This window comes from Hemitrygon akajei, chromosome 21 (assembly GCF_048418815.1).
Source record: "Hemitrygon akajei chromosome 21, sHemAka1.3, whole genome shotgun sequence".
Classification (NCBI taxonomy): domain Eukaryota; kingdom Metazoa; phylum Chordata; class Chondrichthyes; order Myliobatiformes; family Dasyatidae; genus Hemitrygon; species Hemitrygon akajei.
The window spans coordinates 57466143-57492349 of record NC_133144.1 but is presented as its reverse complement, the minus strand read 5'-3'; the positions used below and the strand labels follow the sequence as shown (position 1 = coordinate 57492349).

At 40.8% G+C, this 26207-nt stretch overlaps 1 protein-coding gene and 1 pseudogene across 1 annotated transcript in view; both read right to left on the bottom strand.

Moving 5' to 3' along the window:
• Nucleotides 1–288, bottom strand: part of LOC140714449 (sorbitol dehydrogenase-like) — a 49386-nt pseudogene extending 49098 nt beyond the window's left edge.
• Nucleotides 289–21622: 21334 nt separating this feature from the next.
• LOC140714329 (sorbitol dehydrogenase-like) overlaps nucleotides 21623–26207 on the bottom strand; it is a 55635-nt gene continuing 51050 nt past the window's right edge. The window contains exon 11 of the mRNA XM_073025491.1: nucleotides 21623–22629. The gene's annotated coding sequence lies outside the window, so the exon portion shown is untranslated. The remainder of the gene's footprint in view (nucleotides 22630–26207) is intronic.

The following is a 26207-nucleotide window of genomic DNA, read 5'->3' as shown; positions in this document are numbered from 1 at the left end:
TGAGGTGGGTGGAATTCAGGATGGACGCTGTCAACACAAATCGGAGCAATGCCGGTAATGATACCGGTTAAACACACAACTCTTGCAAACCAGTTCCATCTCTCCTCCCACTAGTTAACCCTGAACGTGTTCTTTACGTGCTGACATGGAAATCCCGCTCTACAAGGATATTCCACTGAGGCACCTTTGTAAAAGATGATGCACGATATTAAAAAGAGATTGTCTCATTACCACTTTCAGTTCTCCACAGTTTAAGACCAGGGCCATGTTGTCTTGTTGCTGCGACATGATTGGTTTAAAATTACTCTTCTTCCTACTTCTGACCTAAGAACTTTGTACACTGTGATCGAGGGCTGCAGACTCGGTTGCAGGACAAATGGTTTTGATTTAGGCACGTATTTCCCCTCCACAGGACTTTTTTTCTTCCCCTTCCTCCCAAGCTGATCGAGACGCCCACCCTTACCGCACCGGTGCAACTGTACAACCTACTTGCTAACCCATGCAGAGGGGTTTATTAAAGCCGGGTCATAGAAAGCACCCATGGCAACCTTTGCGACGTGGGGCAGCATCTTTGGTTTCCATGGTTACGTCCGTTAAGGCGTTACATGCCGCCCTGCAGGGTTGGTGGAGACAGGCCAGTTTTAGCCGGATTTCGTGTTAGCCAATTGGAAATCAACTTTGCTCAATATGACAGCCCCCCCCCCCCCCAACTCTAATTATCATGATCATTTGAGACCAGTTACTTTTGACCAATGAGATCATAGTCCTTACAGAGAAATAATTCTGGGAAAAATAAAATTCATTTTCTATGGCACAGGGCTTGAAATGAGTTCAGACTAGGCACTGTTTTGTGTCTCTTGCCCTAGACACTGACTATGAATTTTCTTTGTATAACGTCCTCAGGAGAGATCAAGTTTTGGATGGATGGATAACCAACAGTACGGATAAAAGGTGGCAAATCGGGCGGGAGTGAGTCCGATACTACAGCAATGAGCTGTATTTGGAAAATACATTCTGATACAGGTTTGATAGGTTCAATTTAACGTCAGAGAAATTTATACAAAATACATCAGTATCATAACGAATAAAGCCTGGATTATTGGGTTTGAGATATATAATCACAATGGCGGCTGGAAAACTTAAATCTGAGTAAATAAAAACAGTTGGAATGTAGAAAACCATTCAGTAGTTAGCATGGACACAGCGAGCTAGCTCGGACAGCAGAGTGACAACGACCAGAACATCTGTCTTAGTCATGAGCTAAACACGGGCCAAACATGCTCTTCCTCACTGCTGAGGCCTTTAAAACCTCATCTGAAAAGCGATCCTCCCAATAGTGCAGCCTTTCCTTGGGGGTTTATATGGAAACACAAAAGATCGGTGGTGAAAAAGACCATTCAGCCCATCAAGACTGTTCTGCCATTTAATATGATTATGACTGGTCATTTGCCTCAGTACCAAATCCTCGCACACTCCAGACCCCTTAATGCCTTTTGCATCTTATCATTTATCAGTCTCCCTCTTAAAAATATTCGGCAACTCATTGACCTCAACAATTCTGTCTGGTGGCAGATTCCACACACTCACCACTTCCACCTAACAAATATCTCCACATCTCAGCCTTAAACCACTTCCCTTTAAGAGTATGATCTAAGACTGAGACTGCAATCCCTCATTTCCTTGCTCCAGCCAGGAAAAATAATTTACCTTCACTGCAAGATGGCGCCAGTGACCAACACAATAAACAGTACAGTAATGTCCTGCAGACAGTTCATGAAGCTACTTCTTCTCCTTCTTCTTTTAAATATACTTCTACCACTAATATGTGTGTCATTTACATTTTGATAATGTGATTTTGGGCCAACCAAGTGATCTGGCTCTTTTGTGAGGGAATTCGATGTGGTTGAGATCGAGGTTGAGAATGGTGTGTGTGGCCAAATGGTGGAGTGAGAACTCATGATTGCCTCCGCTACTCACTGATCTCGCTGCTTAAAGCATTGAGCAAGATTGAAATCAATGAGGACAAGAGTGGAAGGTGAGCAGGTGTTCAGCACTATCTGCTTGTGTTTGACTGGTCTTTCTCTTTCTTTCTTTCATTTTCTCTCGCTCTCTCTCTTTCACTTGCTGCTGCCAGAGGAAAGTGCAGGAGCCCTGGGTCTCGGACAGGATCTGAATGGTGTGGTTTGTGGATTGGATTTGTTTTTAGAGGTTTCTGCAGTTCATGTCATACGCATTTCTGGTTTCTGGTTACAAGTTTTTTAATTGCTGTTTTGCACGATTTTCATTGGGCACTTTGACTCAGACTGACTCTGCGGCATGCAGTCAACAAACGATACAGTGCTAAATTGAACTACACTGAACATTTCAAGGTCTTTGTGGTTTGATGCTTAATACACTGTGTGTTATCCGCTCCTTTTTTGCCGTGTGCATGAGTTGTTCTTTTTTTGCGTGATGGGTGTTTGATGTTTTCTTTGAATGGGTTCCATGGTGTTTCTTTGTTTCGTGGCTGCCTGAGGGAAGACGAATCTCAGGGCTGTATACTGCATACATACTTTGGTAATAAACGTACTTTGAATCTTTTGACTTCGACCCAGTCTAGCTGGGTCAGAATCTTCCAATTAGACCCCCTCATTCTCTGAAACTCTAATGAATACTAGGCTGGTTAGCTTGATCTCCCAACACAGCATGCCTGCCATCTCAAAAGTTTGAAGTTCAAAGTAAATTTATTATCAAAGTACATTTATGTCACCATATACAACTATAAGATTTATTTTCTTGTGGGCATACTCAATAAATGCATGATAGAATAATTACTATAAAAGAAACAAAGAAAAACCACAACAGCTTGAGCACTCAACCAGTGTTCAAAAGACAACAAACTGCAAATACAAAGAGAAAGCAATAAATATCGAGAACTTGAGATGAAGAGTTCTTGAAAGTGAATCCATAGGTTTTGGAAACAGTTCAGTAATTGGGTGAGTGAAGTTATCCCCTCTCATTCAAGACCCTAATGGTTGAAGGGTAATAGCTGTACCTGAACCTGGTGGTGTCAGTTCTGAGGATCCTGTATCTTCTTCCTGATGACAGCAGCGAGAAGAGAGCAGGTCTTGGGTGTTGTCAGGGTCCGGTCCGGTCCGGAATCCACGTTCTGGGTCTCGATCCGGTCTGAGTGCTCCAGACTCTGGGTCTTGCAGCTGGCCCTCCCGGCCCCTTTGAGCCTGTTAAGATCATCCTGGATCAAAGAGGCACACCTGTGGCCAATTCGGCTGCAGGTGTTTATAATGGGCCATGGGACGGAGACCTGGTGGGTGGTTGTTTTGTTCTGCATCCTGTTAGCTCCGAAGCTGGTTTAACCAGCTCTATACCTGGTTTGTCTACTCCTTGTCTGCTCCGAAGTCGGTTTAACCTACTCTACACCTGGTTCGTTTGCCCCGAATCCTGCTCCGTATCCTGCCTTTTGCCTGTTCTGCAACCGGCTCTCTATTCTGCTCTGCAACCCACTCTGTACCTGTTTTACCCCGTTCGTCATGCTTTTCCTGCTCCTCTCAGGTGTGCTGGCCCCGCCGTCCCGTCTTATTTGTCTGCCCGCGCTTTCGGTTGCCTTTACCAAAGTACCCGGTGGATCACTGTAGTTCTGCTGCTCACTCTGGACCCAGCTTCCTACCCGTTGCCTCCGTCGGGCGGGTCTGGCCGGACTGCCACTGCCCGGTGAGGGTTCTGCTCCCTCCTACCCGTTGCTTCTGTCCGGTGGGTCCGGCCGGACTGCCGCTGCCCGGTGAGGGTTCTGCTCCCTCCTACCCGTTGCTTCTGTCCGGTGGGTCCGGCCGGACTGCCGCTGCCTGGCGGGGGTTCTACCTTTTCCACCTATTGCTCCCTAAGGGTTGTGCCATCATGGGTAAAGCCCTTCCCACCATTGAGCACATCTACATGAAACATTGCCTCAGGAAAGCAGCATCCATCATCAGAGCCCCCCCCCCCCCCAAACACTGGCCCAGGCCTCTGTGTTTTCTGCCTGGGAGGCGGCCCTGCCCGGGATCCATGTGGCCCGCCATGAGGGATCTGCCTGCCTGTCTGCCTACCCCGAACTGTGGGATCTGCCTGCCTACCCCGAACTGTGGGATCTGCCTGCCTGCCCCGAACTATGGGATCTGCCTGCCTACCCGGAACTGTGGGATCTGCCTGCCTGCCCCGAACTGTGGGATCTGCCTGCCTGCCCCGAACTGTGGGATCTGCCTGCCTGCCCCGAACAATGGGATCTGCCTGCCTACCCGGAACTGTGGGATCTGCCTGCCTGCCCCGAACTGTGGGATCTGCCTGCCTGCCCCGAACAATGGGATCTGCCTGCCTACCCGGAACTGTGGGATCTGCCTGCCTGCCCCGAACTGTGGGATCTGCCTGCCTGCCTCGTCTGAACTCTGGGGTCCTCCCGCCTGCCTGCCTCGTCTGAACTCTTGGATTCAGCCCCGCCTGCATTAACCCTTAAATGCCATGGCATCCCCATCCTGTCCTCCCCCTAGTACTTCAGTGTCTGCGTCCTGCGTTTGGGTCCATCCGGCCCCCCGTTCCTGACAGGTGTTGGGGGGGGGGGGCTCTGATGATGGATGCTGCTTTCCTGAGGCAATGTTTCATGTAGATGTGCTCAATGGTGGGAAGGGCTTTACCCATGATGGACTGGGCCATATCCACTACTATTTGGAAGATTTTCCATTCAAGGGCATTGGTATTTCAATACCAGGCTGTGATGCAGCCAGTCAATATACTCTCCACTACATATCTATAGAAGTTTGCCAAAGTTCCAGATGTCATGTCAAATCTCAGCAAACTCCTGAGGAAGTGAAAGTGCTGCCGTGCTTTCTTTGTAACTCAGGTCCTCCAAAATAATAACACTGAAGAGTATAAAGTTGCTGACCCCCTCCAATTCTGATTCTATGATGACGGCTGGCTCAAGGACCTCCAGATTCCTTCTCCTGAGGTCAATAATCAGCTCTTTGGTCTTGCTGCCATTGAGTAAGAGGTTGTTGCTGTGGCACCACTCAGCCAGATTTTCAATCTCCCTACTAAATGCTGATTCATCACCACCTTTGATTTGGCTTACAACAGTGGTGCCATCACCAAACTTGAAACCGGCATCACAGCTGTGCTTAACTGCACAGTTGTAAATGTAAAGCAAGTAGAACAGGGGGCTAAGAACCCAGCCTTGTCGTGCACCTTCTGGTGCTCCTTGCAGACAACAGTGGAATTGAACCCAATTCATGTCTTTAATAAATTTTAACATCTTCCTTGTATTTTTAAATTGTGTTCAACCTGTTTAAAGTTCTAATCTATTAAAGGTTTTGAATTTATTATGATTTTTTGTAATAAGCATGCTGTCTCTGTTTTCCATTTGTGCTCTATATAGTAATTATTTTATGCATTTAGTATGTATTCTAACCCATAGTATTTTGCCATCATTTACTGTGACGGATTTTTAGTTTCTGTGGCCAGTTGGTTACTTTTGTCACAGCTGAATTATTTGCTTTATGATGCCACTTCGGCATTGTGATATTATTTAATCCAAGATATCCAGGCTGGAAGTGAGCTTGGTAACTAATGACTGTTTTGTTGGCTCGACACATGGCCTAGAGCTCTGGAACTACTCCTACGGTCCCCATATGCATCTGTGGGGTGAAATGTGCTGAACGTCATAGCAGCAAGGATGCTGGATCTGAATCGTGAACATTCCACAGAAACGTATTGAGTGAGCGCATCATGGCACCAGATCAAATACAATACCATACTTGGATTATTGTGTTCAGTTTCTGGTCGTCTCATATAGGGACAATGTGGAAACTGTAGAGAGGGTGGCACAGATTTACTGATGCTGCTTGGATTACGGAGCATGCCTTAGGAGGAAAAGTTGAGTGAGCTAGAGCTTTTCTCTTTGGACCAAAGGAGAATGAGAGGTGACTTGATCGAGGTGTATAAGGTTATGGTAGACATTAACAAAGCAGTAATGCCTAACACCAAAGAACATACTTTTAAGGTGATTGGAGGAAAGTGCAAAGAGGATATCAGAGGTAGGTATTTTACAAAGAGACTGGTTAAGTGTATAGAGGTGGTGGTCGAGGCTCATACAATAGGGATATTTGAGGGTCTCCTAGACAGGTACATGAAAAATGGAGGGCTATGTGGTTACATTTATCTTGAAAGTTGATTAGGACGCCATGGTAGCATAGTGACTAGAATGACACTATTATAGCTCATGACATCAGAGTTCAATTCCGAGATCATCTGTAAGGAGTTTGTACATCCTCCCCATGAATGTGTGGGCTTCCTCCAACAGTCCAAAGATGTACCGATTAGTAGGTTAATTGGTCATTATAAATTGGCTCGTGAAGTTAGGGTTAAATTGATGGGGTTGCCAACAACATGGCATGAAGGGTCAAAAGGGTTTGTTTCACGTTCTATCTCTAAAATAAAGGTTGACACAACATCACGGGCCAAAGGGCCTGTACTGTTCTATGCTCTAATACTAACTGATTTTCTTGAACTTCAATGGCTCAGCGTTTACTGGGAAGAAAATTTAACTGCATTGCCATTAAACAGATTTGCCCATTAGTAATGGGTTTGTTTCTGGTAGCTTTAGTTTGATGATGGTACTACAGACAGTGCTTGAGTTCAGTGAAATTTAGAGAGATGGGATGGCAATTTCTGGGGAGAGAAGAGTAAGGAAGAGAGGAGGCTGGGGGAGAAAGAAAAGTAAGGATGTGAGGAGGGTGGAAGATAGAGTTAGGAAGAGAAGGGAATGGAAGAGAAAGCTTGGTGAAAAAGGGAGCAGCAAGAGAGGTGCGGAAAAAGGGACTGGGAGAGAGGGCGGGGAGAGGGAAGAGTGAGGGAAAGAGGGGCAGAAAGAGAGGGGCGGGTGAGAGAATAAGATAGTGTGCCTTTGTTAATGCTACAGCCTTCCTCATATTGCAAAATGCTATTGGCAGCAAAATTGTAAGATTGTACCTTAAAATCAGCTCTACTTAATATCAACACTTAAATTGACTGGATTCCATGAACAGCCAGTTTGCATGTGACATTCGCTGCTGATAGACAGTAGTCATGATGCCTGCATTCTACATTACCATAATGCACAGGTTATGTTTGATCCATGCTAGCCAAACAAAGGCTGAGCAATGAGGACTATCATACAGACAATGAAAGCCACTATGCCATGGAATGTTTGATAGTCTACTGCTATACTGAAACAATAGTACAACATCCTCAACTGCTTTGGAGACCCTGCAGTATGTGGCAGCATCTCTACTTCCTTAGGAGTTTGCAGAGATCTGGCATGACATCTAAAACTTTGACTAACTTCTATAGATGGTTAGCAGAGAGTATATTCACTGGCTGCATTACAGCCAGGTATGGAATCACCTTCTCCAACATTAAATATACCATTGAACAGAAAATCCTACAAAATGTAATGGATTTGGCCTAGTCCATCACAAGTAAACCCCTTCCGAACATTGAGCATGTCTACAGGAAACACTGTTGCAGGAGAGCATCTTCCATCATCAGGGACGCACACCACCCAGGTCATGCTCTCTTCTCAGTGCTACCATCAGGAAGAACATACAGGAGCCTCAGGACTCACACCACCTGGTTCAGGAAGTTATTACCCCTCGACTATCAGGCTCTTGAACCCAAGGGAATAACTTCACTCAGCTTCTCTAGCCCCATCATTGAAATGTTCCTTCAATCAATGGACTCCCTTTCAATCAGAATCAGAATCAGAATCAGACTTTAATCGCCAAGTACCTATGCACATACAAGGAATTTACTTCTGGCAGATGTTGTCTCTCTGCTCATAACAATAATAATGATAAATATAAATGAAAATATAAATTGTACATACAGGTAGTGCAATCCAAGTAATAGTTAGCTGACAGTTAACCGGCAGTTAACTGTTCAGCAAAGTGACCGCAGTAGGGAAAAAACTTCTCCAGTGCCTATTAGTCTTAGTCTGGAGGGATCTGAAGTGCCTACCAGACGGAAGCAGATCAAACAGTCCGTGCGCAGGATGGGAGGAGTCCTTTATGATGTTCCCCGCCCTCTTCTTCAACCTGGAAGAGTACAGGTCCACAATAGAGGGCAGGGAGGCTCCAATAATGCGCTCGGCAGTCCTCACTGTGCGCTGTAGTCTGGTTCTATCCTGCTTGGTGGCGGCTCCAAACCACACAATGATGGAGGTGCACAGGACAGACTCAATGACTGCAGTGTAGAATTGCAGCAGCAATTCCTGAGGCAGACCGTATTTCCTCAAGAGCCGCAGGAAATACATCCGCTGCTGGGCCTTCTTCAGGATGGAGCTGATGTTCTGCTCCCACTTCAGATCCTGAGAGATGGTGGTTCCCAGGAACCTGAAGTTCTCCACGGTGGTGGACCTTCTTTTCACATTCTCAATATCTTATTTATTTATTATTATTATTATTTCTTCTTTTCATATTTGCTCAGTTTGTTGTCTTCTGCACTCTGTTTGAATGCCCTAGTTTGGTGGTTTTTCATTGATTCTATTCTGATTACTATTCTATAGATTTATTGAGTATGCCAATAGGGGAATGAATCTCAGGTTTATATATGATGACATGTGTACTTCGATAACAAAATTTACTTTAAAATTTGAACTTAAGGAGAGTTGTCAACACAAGTGCTGGTAAACTTTAAAGACAGACTTTAGCAGCTTACAATCAGCTGAAGAGGGGGAACATGGCTCAGAGGAAAGGCTCATTTCTGATTAGTTTGCCTAGATCATGAGTGACCAAATTGTAAACACCTTTCAACTATAGTCCTGAGACAATTTCTCATCTTTCTCCAACCCTATTTGCATAACCTACCACAATGAGTGCATTAGTCAAGAACCTGCAATTTTGCCATCATGGCCAAATTAAGGAGGAATTCGGGTGATGGCTGGATAATGTTATAAATCACCAGGGAAACAGAGAGGTATGATTTTTTACTGTGTGAGGTATCACAGATTTGGCTATACTAGTATCAGATGTGTCATGGAAATTGTCTCATGGGGAGAGTTCTTGGAAGGGACAAACAGAACATGAACCTCAGCCATAAACAGGAAGATCAATTGGGATTAAATGAGTTGGTCGGCTCCTCATTACTACCATCAGGGAGAAGGTACAGGAGCCTGAATAGGTTATTGCTAGTAAGTTGTGGGCATGCTATGTTGGCATTTGAATCATGGTGATACATATGGGCTGTCCTCCGCACAATCCTCAGATTATGTTGTTCATTGACACAAATAACACATTACTCTGTATGTTTTGATTACATGTAACAGATAAAGCTGTCATTTTCTTTTTCAATCTTTTTATTAGTATTAAAAATATTATGAACAAAATACAGTTAATATATTAATAAAGGGATTACAAACATACAAATTCCCATTACACATGAAGGAATACATAAGCAAGGAATACAGTATAAATAAGTTTTCCCAAAACATGAACCATATAGTATATATATGAACAAGGTAAATCTAGATATTTCATAATATATAATATATAAAAAAAAGAAAAAGAAAAAAATATATATGCAAAGTTACTAACCTACTAATCTAATATCTAAGGGAAAAAAAAGAAAGCAAAAAAAAGAGAAAAAAACTAAAGAAAAAGAGAAAAAAAAAGGGCTGTTTATAGTATCTCACAAGAATACATAAACATCAATGTCGTCAACTCCGATCCTCTCAACATACATACAATTAAAGCTGAAAAAACCAATAAGCTTGGCACAGGGCCATATTACATCATATGAAAATATTGAATAAATGGTCTCCATATCTTTTCAAATTTAATAGAAGTATCAAATACAGCACTTCTAATTTTTTCTAAATTTAGACATAACATAGTTTGAGAAAGCCAATGAAATACCGTGGGAGGATTAATTTCCTTCCAATTCAACAAAATAGATCTTCTAGCCATCAAAGTGAGAAAAGCAATCATTCGACAGGCGGAAGGAGATAAATGGAGTGAGTCCATCATCGGTAAACCAAAAATTGCGGTAATAGGATGGGGTTGTAAATCGATGTTCAGTACCGCAGAGATAATATCAAAAATATCTTTCCAATATTTTTTCAAAAGCGGACATGACCAAAACATATGAGTTAAAGACGCGATTTCTAATTGACATCTGTCACAAATAGGGTTTATATAAGAATAAAAATGAGCTAATTTATCCTTGGACATATGGGCCCTATGTACAACCTTAAATTGTATTAATGAATGTTTGGCACATATAGATGATGTATTAACTAATTGAAGAATTCTATCCCAATTCTCAATAGGAATAATAAGATTGAGCTCTCTTTCCCAATCATTTTTGGTCTTATCAAAGGGCACTGAACGTATCTTCATAATTATATTATAAAGTTTTGATATAAGCCCTTTTTGAAAAGGGTTTAATTCAAACAAACTCTCCAAAATATCTGAAGACACAAAATTTGGAAACGTAGGAAGTACCGTACTTAAAAAATGCCTAACCTGTAAGTATCTAAAAAAATGAAATCTAGGCAAATTATATTTATTAGATAATTGCTCAAAAGACATAAAGCAATTGTCCAAAAATAAGTCGGAAAATCTTAATAAACCCTTAGTTTTCCAAGCTGAAAAAGCTTGATCTATAATTGAGGGATGGAAAAAACAATTAGCTACAATAGGACTATTTAAAACGAATTGAGTCAACCCGAAAAATTTCCGAAATTGAAACCATATACGTAGGGTATATTTAACTATCGGGTTGTCAATTCGTTTCGGCAATTTAGAAAGAGCAAAAGGGAGAGATGTCCCTAAAATAGAACCCAGAGCATAACCTGATACCGATTTAGTTTCCAAACTCACCCAATGAGGGCCAAAAGGACCATCCCATTCTTTCAACCAACATAACAAATATCTAATATTAACTGCCCAATAATAAAATCTGAAATTGGGTAATGCCAACCCACCTTCCTTCTTTGTCTTCTGTAAGTATGTTTTACCTAACCTGGGATTTTTATTCTGCCATATATATGAGGAAATTTTTGAATCAACATTAGTAAAAAAGGATTTCGGAATAAAAATTGGTACCGCTTGAAAAATATATAAAAATTTAGGTAAAATAACCATCTTAATAGCATTAATCCTACCTATCAGAGATAAAGATAATGGTGACCACTTAGTAAACAAGCCTTTAATCTGATCAATTAAGGGTAGAAAATTATACCCAAATAATTCTTTATGGTTTTTTGTGATTTTAATCCCTAAGTAAGTAAAAGAATCATTAACCAATTTAAAAGGTAAAATACCATAGCTTGGGACCTGTCTATTCAAAGGAAACAATTCACTCTTATTAAGATTTAACTTATACCCAGAAAACTCACTAAATTGAGCCAACAATGATAAGACTGCTGGAATAGATTTCTCAGGGTTAGAGATGAATAATAATAAAGAAGAAATCGATCTGCTCCTTCATAAATTTAATAAAGTCCGGCTCTTGCAATAAGGTAGAGTCAAATCGCCATTGACTAGCACTTAAAGCTGTATCCGTAAAATTAATAGAAAGTTTTAATGGAGCATGGTCAGAAATAGCAGTAATATCATAATAAACTGATACAGGACTTTGTGATATGGTGCAACTCAAACTACCTGCATCTCAATATCACCAAGACCAAGGAGATGGTGGTGGACTTTAGGAGATCTAGGCCTCATATGGAGCCAGTGATCATTAATGGAGAATGTGTGGAGCAGGTTAAGACCTACAAGTATCTGGGAGTACAGTTAGACGAAAAGCTAGACTGGACTGCCAACACAGATGCCTTGTGCAGGAAGGCACAGAGTCGACTGTACTTCCTTAGAAGGTTGGCGTCATTCAATGTCTGTAGTGAGATGCTGAAGATGTTCTATAGGTCAGTTGTGGAGAGCACCCTCTTCTTTGTGGTGGCGTGTTGGGGAGGAAGCATTAAGAAGAGGGACGCCTCACGTCTTAATAAGCTGGTAAGGAAGGCGGGCTCTGTCGTGGGCAAAGTACTGGAGAGTTTAACATCGGTAGCTGAGCGAAGGGCGCTGAGTAGGCTACGGTCAATTATGGATAACTCTGAACATCCTCTACATAGCACCATCCAGAGACAGAGAAGCAGTTTCAGCGACAGGTTACTATCGATGCAATGCTCCTCAGACAGGATGAAGAGGTCAATACTCCCCAATGCCATTAGGCTTTACAATTCTACCGCCAGGACTTAAGAACTTTTTAAAAGCTATTATTAATGCTTTTTGAGATAGTGATTTAGATGCATATCATATTTTTTACTGAGTTAAGTATTGTATGTAATTAGTTTTGCTACAACAAGTGTATGGGACATTGGAAAAAAGTTGAATTTCCCCATGGGGATGAATAAAGTATCTATCTATCTATCTATCTATAATTACAACCAATTACCGATGGAATAAAACAAGAGTCAATAAAAAAATAATCAATTCTCGAATAGGAGTGATAAACATGTGAGAAAAAGGAAAACTCCTTATTATTAGGATGACGAAATCTCCAGATATCAAAAACTCCATTATCAGTTAAAAAGGAGTTAATACAAGTGGCCGACTTATTGGGTAAAGTCTGAATAGATGTAGATTTGTCCATCAAAGGATTTAGACAACAATTAAAGTCACCACCCATTATTAACTTATATTCATTTAAATTAGGTAAAGAAGTAAATAAGGACTTAAAAAAGTCAGGACAATCCACATTTGGAGCATAAACATTAACCATAGCAACCTTTTTATTACAAAGTAAACCCGTAATTAACAAAAATCTACCATTCGGATCCAAAAGGATATCATGTTGAACAAATGCAATAGAGGAGTCAATAAAAATTGAAACTCCCTTAACTTTGGCATTCGAATTCGAATGGTACTGTTGACCCCGCCAAGACCTAAAAAAGCGATATTTGTCCTCCTTCCTCACATGAGTTTCTTGTACAAAAATGATATGAGCATTAAGTCTTTGGAATACTTTGAAAATCTTCTTTCGTTTAATAGATAGATAGATACTTTATTCATCCCCATGGGGAAATTCAACTTTTTTTCGAATGTCCCATACACTTGTTGTAGCAAAACTAATTACATACAATACTTAACTCCGTAAAAAATATGATATGCATCTAAATCACTATCTCAAAAAGCATTAATAATAGCTTTTAAAAGGTTCTTAAGTCCTGGCGGTTGAATTGTAAAGCCTAATGGCATTGGGGAGTATTGACCTCTTCATCCTGTCTGAGGAGCATTGCATCGATAGTAACCTGTCGCTGAAACTGCTTCTCTGTCTCTGGATGGTGCTATGTAGAGGATGTTCAGAGTTTTCCATAATTGACCGTAGCCTACTCAGCGCCCTTCGCTCAGCAACCGATGTTAAACTCTCCAGTACTTTGCCCACGACAGAGCCCGCCTTCCTTACCAGCTTATTAAGACGTGAGGCATCCCTCTTCTTAATGCTTCCTCCCCAACACGCCACCACAAAGAAGAGGGCGCTCTCCACAACTGACCTATAGAACATCTTCAGCATCTCACTACAGACATTGAATGATGCCAACCTTCTAAGGAAGTACAGTCGACTCTGTGCCTTCCTGCACAAGGCATCTGTGTTGGCAGTCCAGTCTAACTTCTCGTCTAACTGTACTCCCAGATATTTGTAGGTCTTAACCTGCTCCACACATTCTCCATTAATGATCACTGGCTCCATATGAGGCCTAGATCTCCTAAAGTCCACCACCATCTCCTTGGTCTTGGTGATATTGAGATGCAGGTAGCTTGAGTTGCACCATATCACAAAGTCCTGTATCAGTTTCCTATACTCCTCCTCCTGTCCATTCCTGACACACCCCACTATGGCCGTGTCATCAGCGAACTTCTGCACATGGCAGGACTCCGAGTTATATTGGAAGTCTGATGTGTACAGGGTGAACAGGACCGGAGAGAGTACGGTTCCCTGCGGCGCTCCTGTGCTGCTGACCACCGTGTCAGACCTACAGACTCCCAACCGCACATACTGAGGTCTATCTGTCAAGTAGTCCACTATCCAATCCACCATGTGAGAGTCTACTCCCATCTCCGTTAGTTTGTGCCTTAAGATCTTGGGCTGGATGGTGTTAAAGGCACTAGAGAAGTCAAGGAATGTAATCCTCACAGCACAACTGACCCCATCTAGGTGATCGGATAGTTTAAACCATTAGTATTCCAAGACACAAAGTTAATGGTTTGAGCCATGGTTCTAAAGTCATCCCTTTGGCATAGAAAGGGTTAACCATATTATAAACTCATGCACCCGGAAGAGGAACAAAAATAAAGCGCGGACCCGGAAGTGACGACATCGTAGACATATTTGTAGTTCATGAACAGCCCAAGTAAAAAAACTAAAACAAATTGATAAAAGAAAAATAAAAAAGGAAAACAGACCAACCCCCACCCCCACATGAAAAAGAAAAAAAGCCAAAATATGGCTAAAAAAGGAAAAAATGAGACTAAATCTACCCCCATATCAGCGGCAGACCACTCCCGTCTTAACCATATAATCTTGAAAAGCCTTTATATCTTGTTTAAAAGCTTGATGTTGTTCATCAAATTTTCTATCCAAAACCTCCATAAGCAGTTCATAAGTTAACTCAGTGCGTTGCGATTGAGCTTGCTTCTTTCCATTACCGTTCGGGTTGCTCCCCGGTTCTCGTCCTTTGGATCTAAGCCATTTCTGTTTGCATATCTTCAAGAATTCACAATAAAATCTTAACGATAAGCCCGAGAAAGTAGCAAGAATCTTTTGGTGTAGGTAACAATAAGTTGAATAAGGGTGATCAAAGGTTAAAAAAAAGTAAAGGTTATGGAGCGGATCTGAAACAGTACTCACTCCATGAGCGTCTCCCGCTGACCTCGTCATTTAAAAAAAAATTGGATAGGTATATGGATAGGAAAGGAATGGAGGGTCATGGGCTGAGTGCAGGTAGGTGGGACTAGGTGAGTGTAAGCGTTCGTCATGGACTAGAAAGGCTGAGATGGCCTGTTTCCGTGCTGTAATTGTTACATGGTTATATGGTTATCTTTAATTTTTCACCTTTATCTTTGAACTAGCACCCCCTCCATGGACCCTATCTATACTTCTTGCTGCCTTAGTAAAAGGTCCAGCGTAATCAACGATCTCACTGACCCCAGACACAATCTACCTGCACTGCACTTTATCAGTAGCTTTTATACTTTATTCTGCATGGTTATTGTTTTACCTTAATGCACTAGGGTTGTATATGCATAAAAAGGAAAAGCTAAAATTCCTCCCTGCACCTTGTTTGGCTCATCAGGCAGCAACCTTGCCATTTCTTCAGTTCCTTCACTTATTCTGAATCCTTCAATTCCCTTGCTACAAAACAAAATATACTTCGTGAACTTGATCTGCGGTCATCCAATCTTTGTCTGATATTTTGTAGAGCTGAAATGAATGACTAATACAAGATTAAATTTCTCATTGCTCTTTGTGAGAGCCCATTTAAAGAACACACCTTGACATTCAGCTGCCAAACATATACATAGTTCTGCTAATGTCCATTTCCATGAAGCAAATTGGTTCTCAGGTGATTGATGGATTCAGGAACACTATTTGCACTAAGTGGAATTGAATTGATTACAGTGCATTCACATTTGCGAAAACCAGTTTAAATCTGCGCTTTGTTCTGCTATAACGTGACTTTCTATTGTTACGTACCCGTGACACGTGACAGTGGTACCCTTGTCACGTGACTGGGGTTGAAGTTATACTGGACATGAGGTAATGGTGGAGTGATGTCATTTTCCCGCCAGTAGAGGTCATGTGACAGGTTTTTTCTACAGGGTATAAAAGGAAGACCCACCCTGTCAGGTGGGGCAGTTCGTGGCAGGATTTGCCAAGATGACTTCATATTACTGTGTGATTTAATGTGATGACGCAGTTTAGTTAAAAATGAAGTTTTATATAATGCCTAAAGTTTAAAAGGTCAGAGCCAACGGTTTCTTTGCTAATGGAGAGTGAAGTTTGGAAGACAAATCGAGAAGAATCGATTTTCGACGTGGGAGATTGAGAATATTGTGGAAGGAAGGTCAGTCACTTTAAGTTGTTATATTTAACAAAATTCGACGTGGGAGTTCGACGCTGGGAATCGAAGGACATCGACGTGGAAGAGAATTTACATCGCTTTAAAAAGTCTCTCCTTTTAAGAGTACCGTGAGCTTTTGAACTGTCGGCATATCGTTTTAAAGTCTGTTTTCTTTCGGCATATCGCTTTAAAGACCTAAATTCTTTTCAATACCGCTTTGAAGACTGTTTGGGACTGCAACGCTATTAAGGACTGTTTGAGCAGCTGAGCTCGGATCATTGTTTGGGTTTGTTTACATTTGAAGGGGGTTTGTTATCAGTGTTTAATAAACGTGTTATTTGTTATAAAACCCTTCGTCTAACTCATCTATAATTATTGTTGCCTGAATACGTAACATAAATATGGGGGCTCGTCCGGGATTGAATTGTTTGAGTTTAATAAGCTTTTTGAATTTTGAGTCGGTGTTTTGGTAACGGGGATTGCTCAATTTTTTTTTTGTTTGATTGGCTTGTGAGTGGTATTCGGCAACGATGAATATTGATGAGTTTCTGGATTCGCCAGACGCGGACTTGTTAGCGAAGGCGAAAAAAACTGAAGTCTCTGAACTTGCTAATCGGTTGCATCTTAAAGGGATTTCGCCAACTACATCAAAAGCTGTAATACAGAGAAAGATCGCATCACATTTTGTGGCTTCGGGTCATTTTGAAGAATCGATTTTAGAATCGTTTCCAATAAGTAATCTGGAGATGCAGTTGCAAATTGAACAAATGAGGTTGGAACAAAGTAAAGCAGAGTTAGAGAGGTGTAAATTGAAATCTGAGCAGAAGAAAAGAGAATTTGAATATGCAATGGTGAATTTAAGGTCTGAGAATCAGTCTTCTGATTCTAGAAAACCGTTTGTTGCTAGCCAAGAAATTAAATTGGTCCCTCCATTTAGTGAAACAGAAGTGGAGAGATATTTTCAACATTTTGAAACTATTGCTCGGATGTCAAAGTGGCCGAAAGATAAATGGTCAGTGTTGTTACAGAGTGTAATCAAAGGCAAGGCACGACACGTTTACACAGCTTTAACTGCTGCGCAAGCATTAGATTATGATATTGTGAAAAAAAATATTCTCAAATCGTATGAATTGGTCCCAGAAGCGTACAGGGAAAGATTCAGGAGTTTGAAAAAGTCTGTGGAAAAGACTTATGTGGAATTTGCCTATGATAAAGCTATGTGTTTTGAGAGATGGGTTTCTTCTAAAAATGTAAATGGGGACTATGAGACATTGAAAGAGCTGATTTTGATGGAGGAATTTAAAAGAAGCATTCCTGTTGAAGTAAGGACCTACTTAAATGAGAGGGATATTGATAAATTGCAGGACTGTGCTAGATTAGCTGATGAGTATGTTTTAATCCATAAGAATAAATTTCCTCAGGGTAGAATTTTTAAGAGGAAAAATAATATGGAGACTCAAGGTAAATCAGAAATTAAATTAGAGGTTAATGAGAGAGGTAAGGAGGAAGGAAAACCTGTGAAGGAAAGACAGTTTGGTCTTATTTGTAACTATTGTAAGAAGCCTGGCCATGTAATAGCTAACTGTTTCAAATTGAAAAAGAAAGAGAAGGAAGCAGTTCCAGATGCTTGTGTGCAACATACTAAAGCACCTGTAAAGTTACAGGGTTTGGTAAACACAAATGAGGATTTGTTAGAGTCTGACAAAGTTAGAAAGGGATATGATCATTTTATAACTGAAGGGTTTGTATCCTTGAAAGAAGGATCTACTCTGGTGCCAATAAAAATTCTTAGGGATACTGGAGCTTCTCAATCACTGATGTTAGATAGTGTGTTGAAGTTTAATGAAGAGAGTGATACTGGTGAGGTAAATTACATAAGAGGTGTTGGAAGTGATTTTATGCCTGTACGTTTACATGAAGTAAATTTAAAGTCAGGGTTAGTTACAGGATTTGTTAAGGTAGGATTACAGCATAGCTTACCTGTGAAGGGTATTTCTTTATTATTAGGTAATGACTTGGCAGGTGGACAAGTTTTTCCTGAAGTGCATTTGACAATGGAATCAGAGGAACCAGAGGTGAATTCTAACACAGATTCTTCTTGTGTTGTGACTAGAGCTATGGCTAAAAAGATTGATGTGCAGAATGAGGTTGTTACTCATGACTGTTCAACTCAGGATTTGAGTTTTGAGGATGTGTCAGAGACTTTCTTACCTTCGTTGTTTGAACAAGATTCTAGGAGTAAGTCTGACTATGAAGATTTATCTCTGTCTCGGAAGGAGATGATAGCAGAGCAGAATAGAGATCCTGAGATTGTAAAATTAAGGGAACAAGCTTTACTAGGTAGTGAAATTGAGAAGGTGTCAGTAGGATATTACTTGGAAAAAGGAGTGTTGATGAGGAAGTGGAGGTCGCCTACAATTCCTGCAAGTGAGGAATGGAATGTTGTTTACCAGGTAGTTGTTCCTAAAGTTTATCGGAATGAGATTTTGACTTTAGCTCATAGTGTGCCTTTAGGTGGACATCAAGGGGTAAGGAAAACTGTGGACAAGATTTTAAAACATTTTTACTGGCCTGGTTTAAGAAAAGATGTGGCGATGTTTTGTAAGACGTGCCATACTTGTCAAATTGTGGGTAAACCAAATCAGGTTACACCAGTAGCTCCATTACAACCTATTCCAGCATTTGGTGAACCGTTTTCTAAAGTTATTGTAGATTGTGTTGGTCCATTACCAAAGACAAAAACTGGTTATCAGTATTTGTTGACTATCATGTGTACTTCGTCTAGGTTTCCAGAGGCAGTACCACTTAGGAATATAAAAGCTAAAACTGTGACGAAGGCTCTTATAAAATTCTTTACTTATTTTGGATTGCCTAAGGAAATACAAACTGATCAAGGTAGTAATTTTATGTCTGGATTGTTTCAACAGATAGTTTATAAATTGGGAGCTAAGCAAATTACTTCGTCTGCATACCATCCAGAATCGCAAGGTGCCTTGGAGAGGTTTCATTCTACTCTCAAGAATATGATTAGGACATATTGTGTGGAGAATGAAAGTGACTGGGATGAGAGTATAAACTTACTTTTATTTGCAGTAAGGGAATCGGTACAGGAATCTTTAGGTTTTAGTCCATTTGAACTTGTGTTTGGACATAGAGTTAGAGGACCTTTAGCTTTATTGAAGGAACAGTGGATTAGTAAGGAAGTGCATACTAATTTGTTGGACTATGTTTTGAAATTTAAGGACAGGTTACATAAAGCTTGTAGCTTAGCCAAGGAAAATTTGAAGTTGGCTCAGGAGAAAATGAAAACTTGGTATGATAAGGAAGCTAGGATGAGGATGTTTAAGCCTGGAGATAAGGTGTTGGTTCTTTTCCCAGTGCAGACAAATCCTTTACAAGCTAGATTTCATGGACCTTATGAAATTGTGTCTAGAGTTAATGATGTGGATTATGTAATAAAAACTCCAGATCGTAGAAGGTCAACACAACTTTGCCACATAAATATGATTAAACCATATTTTGAGAAACAATCTGATACTGTGACTGTTGTGATTAGTGAGAATGAGTTGGATTTAACTGGGAACATGATAGATGATTCATCTGACTTTCATTCTAAATCTAACATTGTTTCTGTTAGGTTACCTAATTCGACTATTTTGGAAAATATGGATGAGAAATTAGCACATTTACAGCTAGAGCAGAAACAACAGATGAAGGAATTGATTTTTAAGTATAAGGATTTATTTCCAGATGTTCCGAGAAGGACTACTATAGCTTCACATGATGTAGATGTTGGAGATGCCAAACCTATTAAACAACATCCATATAGGATGAACATGGAAAAATGTGAACTTGCTGAGAAAGAAATTGAATACATGTTAGAGAATGATATTATTAGACATTCTAACTCGAATTGGAGTTCGCCATGTGTTATGGTGCCAAAACCTGATGGTAGTATTAGGTTTTGTACGGACTATAGAAAGGTGAATGCTTTAACGAAAACAGATGCATATCCAATTCCTAGAGTAGATGATTGTGTAGATAAGGTTGGAAAAGCAAAGTTCCTTACAAAGATTGATTTATTGAAAGGGTATTGGTGTGTTCCACTAACGGACAGAGGTAGAGAGATTTCTGCATTTGTAACTCCATCTGGGTTATATGAGTATAATGTTCTTCCATTTGGGATGAAGAATGCCCCAGGTACTTTTCAGAGGATGATTAATTCTGTGATTCAGGGATTGAAAGATACTGATGCTTATATTGATGATTTAGTGACAGGAAATGATACTTGGGAAGCACACATTATTGCGGTGGAGAAATTGTTTGAAAAGCTTTCAAAAGCTAACTTGACTATTAATTTAGCCAAGAGTGAATTTGGACATGCTACTGTGACTTACCTTGGTTATGTTGTAGGTCAAGGTAAGGTAGCTCCTGTTCAGGCAAAAGTTCAGGCAATTTTGGAAATTCCCACTCCAACGGGGAAAAACTCTCAGAAGGTTTTTGGGAATGGTAGGATATTATCGAAAATTTTGTAAGAATTTTGCTAATGTTGCCCTTCCATTAACTAATCTTCTGCAGAAGAATGTAAAGTTTGTATGGACAGTGTTTTGTCAGAAAGCATTTGAAAAATTGAAAACAATGATATGTGAACAACCTGTGCTTAAGGCACCTGACTTTGAAAAACCTTTTTCATTAGCTGTGGATGCTAGTGATGAAGCTGCGGGAGCAGTATTGATGCGAAGGAATGAGGGTGATGAGGTTGATCATCTGGTAGCATACTTTTCTAAGAAATTTAATAAGCATCAAAGAAACTATTCAACAATAGAGAAAGAATTGTTATCTCTTGTTTTAGCTTTGGAATATTTTGAGGTATATGTTGGTACAACTCAAAAACCACTTATTGTTTACACTGATCATAATCCGTTAGTTTTTCTGAGTAAGATGAAAAACAAAAACAGAAGATTGTTAAATTGGAGTTTGATGTTACAAGAGTACAATATTGTGATAACTCATATTAAAGGTAGAGATAATGTGGTTGCTGATTGTCTATCTCGATATTGAATGTACAATGTTTTTTTTGGAGTGGTTTTTTTTTATTGTAACACTCCTACTGTATTGTATATTGTGTATGTTATATGATTTATACATTTGTTTTTTTTCTTGTAAGTAATTGTTAAAATTTTTGTTCTTGTCAGACCAAAAATGTTTTTTTTGGAGGGAGGTGTTATGTACCCGTGACACGTGACAGTGGTACCCTTGTCACGTGACTGGGGTTGAAGTTATACTGGACATGAGGTAATGGTGGAGTGATGTCATTTTCCCGCCAGTAGAGGTCATGTGACAGGTTTTTTCTACAGGGTATAAAAGGAAGACCCACCCTGTCAGGTGGGGCAGTTCGTGGCAGGATTTGCCAAGATGACTTCATATTACTGTGTGATTTAATGTGATGACGCAGTTTAGTTAAAAATGAAGTTTTATATAATGCCTAAAGTTTAAAAGGTCAGAGCCAACGGTTTCTTTGCTAATGGAGAGTGAAGTTTGGAAGACAAATCGAGAAGAATCGATTTTCGACGTGGGAGATTGAGAATATTGTGGAAGGAAGGTCAGTCACTTTAAGTTGTTATATTTAACAAAATTCGACGTGGGAGTTCGACGCTGGGAATCGAAGGACATCGACGTGGAAGAGAATTTACATCGCTTTAAAAAGTCTCTCCTTTTAAGAGTACCGTGAGCTTTTGAACTGTCGGCATATCGTTTTAAAGTCTGTTTTCTTTCGGCATATCGCTTTAAAGACCTAAATTCTTTTCAATACCGCTTTGAAGACTGTTTGGGACTGCAACGCTATTAAGGACTGTTTGAGCAGCTGAGCTCGGATCATTGTTTGGGTTTGTTTACATTTGAAGGGGGTTTGTTATCAGTGTTTAATAAACGTGTTATTTGTTATAAAACCCTTCGTCTAACTCATCTATAATTATTGTTGCCTGAATACGTAACACTATAACACAAGGTTTCTTTGGAGTAAAATTCCAGCATTATAGCAGAACTACATGCAATTTAATGTATTACCACATATTTATTGACATTTTCTCACAACGTCTTTAAACTAACCAACATTAAAGTATGGCGTGCAGGTTGATGGGAATAGGCAGTTTAAATGGTTTCAGCATGGACTAGATGGGCCAAAGAGCCTGTTTCTCTGCTGTACTTCTCTACGACTCTATGATAATTATCTAATGTCTTGAACATATTATAAGAGTGGGTAATTTGACTTATTTCCTTTCCGACTTCTTCGGTTATTTATTTTCATTACATGAAGCTGACATGATATTGAAATACAACTGATAGCTATTTAATACATAGGATTAAGTATACACTTTCACAATTACATGTGAATATCATTTTAAATTTTATACTTTTGTAGCATGGGGAAAGTTTAACTGAATTCAATTTGAAGATCCCAGTTGGCAATACAGAAAAGGCACAATTGTCGATATAAACAAGCCAGGCTGCACCTGCAAATAAAAGAAAAAGGACAGGTAAACATAATAGACAATAGACAATAGACAGTAGGTGCAGGAGTAGGCCATTCGGCCCTTCTAGCCAGCACTGCCATTCACTGTGATCATGGCTGATCATACACAATCAGTACCCCGTTCCTGCCCTCTCCCCATATCCCTTGACCCCGCTATCTATAAGAGCTCTATCTAACTCTCTCTTGAATGCATCCAGAGACTTGGCCTCCACTGCCTTCTGGGGCAGAGCATTCCACATATCCACCACTCTCTGGGTGAAAAAGTTTTTCCGCATCTCTGTTCTAAATGGCTTACCCCTTATTCTTAAACTGTGGCCTCTAGTTCTGGACTCACCCATCAGCGGGAACATGCTTCCTGCCTCCAGCGTGTCCAATCCCTTAATAATCTTATATGTTTCAATCAGATCCCCTCTCATCTTTTTCTAAATTCCAGTGTATACAAGCCCAGTCGCTCCAATCTTTCAACATATGACAGTCCCGCCATTCCGGGAATTAACCTTGTGAACCTACGCTGCACTCGCTCAATAGCAAGAATGTCCTTCCTCAAATTTGGAGACCAAAACTGCACACAATACTCCAGGTGGGGTCTCACCCTCTTTACTCCTATACTCAATTTCTCTTGTTATAAAGGCCAGCATACCATTAGCTTTCTTCACTGCCTGCTGTACCTGCATGCTTGCTTTCATTGACTGATGTACAAGAACACCTAGATCTCGTTGCACTTCCCCTTTTCCTAACTTGACTCCATTTAGATAGTAATCTGCCTTCCTGTTCTTGCCACCAAAGTGGATAACCTCTCATTTATCCACATTAAACTGCATCTGCCATACATTTGCCCACTCACCCAACCTGTCCAAGTCACCCTGCATTCTCATAACATCCTCCTGACATTTCACACTGCCACACAGCTTTGTGTCATTGGCAAATTTGCTAATGTTACTTTTAATCCCTTCATCTAAATCATTAATGTATATTGTAAACAGCTGCAGTCCCAGCACCGAACCTTGCTGTACCCCACTGGTCACAGCCTGCCATTCCGAAAGGGATCTCCATAAGAAGCCCAGCTGCAAAAGGAGGAGGGTTGGGTATGTAACTCTCGCTTCGGCTAGCAGCTTAATATAGGGTGAGTTAGCCCCGGGCAAAAAGGGCCCAATCTGTTGCGTAATGTTGGAGCTCACTGATAAGCCGATTGTCCACCATCGACCTCCTCTGATTGTCACTGCCCTTCGGACCCTCACTCCAAGTTCACCCTGTCCGGCGGTCTACTAACTCTCGTCATTCACATCTTCTCTCCTTCTCTCTCCCCCGGCAAAAGACCACAAAGATCTCTCTCCCAGACTCACAAGGAAGAACAACAGCTAGTCATAACCCAAACATTGTTGCTACAGAGAAACCATTACGTTATCAGTGAAACCCTACATCATGTTACACAGCAGTGAAACCCTACAACATGTTCCAGGTATAAGGCTAGACATCCTATCTTGTAAAAACACCAACAGAAGCTCCAAAGGCCTCATCCCTGGGAGAGGAAGGATCTTGGCCTAGAAGATGGATGAAGTAGTGCGGTGGAAGCAGAAGCCACAGGGACAATCAACCTTCAGCCAGGACAGAGCACTGTGGTGAGCTATGGCCCAGTAGGGGTGATGAGCTTAAGAAGAGAAATACATCAGTTTGCAATCCTCCAACACTGGCAAGAAAATGAATAGTCCATATGAGAAAAAGTTCATCAAGATTGAAAGAGTACAGAGAAAATTTACAAGATTGTTGCCAGAACTTGAGGATCTGAGTTATAGGGAAAGGTTAAGTAAGTTGGGACTTTATTCCCCCGAGTTTAGGAGAATGAGGTAAAATTTGATGGTGGAGTTATTATCATTAATGTATATTGTATAGATAGGGTCAATGTAAACAGGTTTTTGTCACTGAGGTTAGTTGACACTAGAACTAGAGGTCATAGGTTAAGAGTGAAAAGTGAAATATTTATGGGAAACCTGAAGGGGAATTCTTTACTCAGAGGGTGGTGTGAGTCTGGAGCTAGCTGCCAGCGGAAGTGGTGAATGTAGGCTTGATTTCAACATTTATGAGAAGCTTGGTTAAGTACATGGACGGGAGAGCTATGGTCCAGATACAGATTGATGGAACTAGACAGAATGACAGTTTCGCACAGACTAGATGGGCCAAAGGGTCCGTTTCTATGTTGTAGTGTTCTATAACTCTGTAGCGCAATTAAACAGGGGAAACAAAATGAAGGAATGGATAGATCTTCATAATGGACGTAAATAAAATATAGGAGATAAAGGCAATGATCATAGCGTTATATCAGAATGGGAAAAAACTGGCTGCTGTGGCTCAGAAGTGTGATGGAAGACAAAGTCAGGCATGAATTAGGGTGAAACCATTTCACTAACTTTAGACTCAGTTCAATACATCAAGGGCACATTCCTCTCTATCATCAGTGGGATCTACAGGAGGGGCTACCACCAAAAGGTAATATCTATATTCAAAGATCACCACATCTGGGCCATTCATCTTCTAAAAGCTACCAGCATGCAGGAGGCATAGAAGCCTGAAGTGTGACAGCACCAGGTTCAAGAACAGCTACTTCCCTTCAACCATTCAGCCCCTGAACCAAACTGCACAACCTAAGTCACTAGTTTAGCAACACTATGACCACTTTGCTCTACAATGGTCTTGCTTTTTTAATTGAGTATTCTTTTTTTGTGAAAACTGGATATGATTTATGTTTATTTTCTTGTGAGTGCTGTGTATCTGATGTCCTGTGTCTGTGATGCTGCTGCAAGTTTTGCATTGCATTGTAATTGTGTATGTGACAGACATTGACCTAGTAAAACATTAGCTTTATTTGTCACATAGTCACATGTACAGTACTGTACAGTCACATGTACATACTGTACAGTGAAATGCGTTGTCAAATCAAATCAGTGAGGATTGTGCTGGGCAACCCCCATGTACTGCCATACTTCTGGTAGCAACGTAGCATGCCTACAACCTGTACGTTTTTGAACTGTGGGAGGAAATGGGAGCACCAAAAGGAAAACCACACAGTCAAGGGGAGAACGTACAAGCTCCTTACAGGCAGTTGTGGAAATTGAACCCTGATCTTACCGTCGGTGCTGTAATGTGATGCATTAACCACCACACTACTGTGCTGCCCCACATTACGTGATTCCACATCCAAAATATCAACATTTAGGATGAGGAATAGGCCCTTCTAGTCCTTTGAGCCACACCACCCAGCAACCTTCGATTTAACCCTAGCCTAATCACTGGACAATTTACAGCGACCAGTTAACCGACTGTAGGAGAAAACCCACATGTTCCACAGGAAGGATGGTACACACTCCTTACAGATGATGTCAGAATTGAACTCTAACACTCTGAGCTGTGCTAATTGCTATGCTACTGTGGCGCCCAATGTCATAAATCCTTGGAATTGCAGGAACACCATGCTGCAGCAGCAGCAGTGAGGCAGATGTAGAAGCAAAGATCAAGGCTTGAAGGGGATAAATGCAGGATACAGTTTGTTGAGGAAGAAGTTGA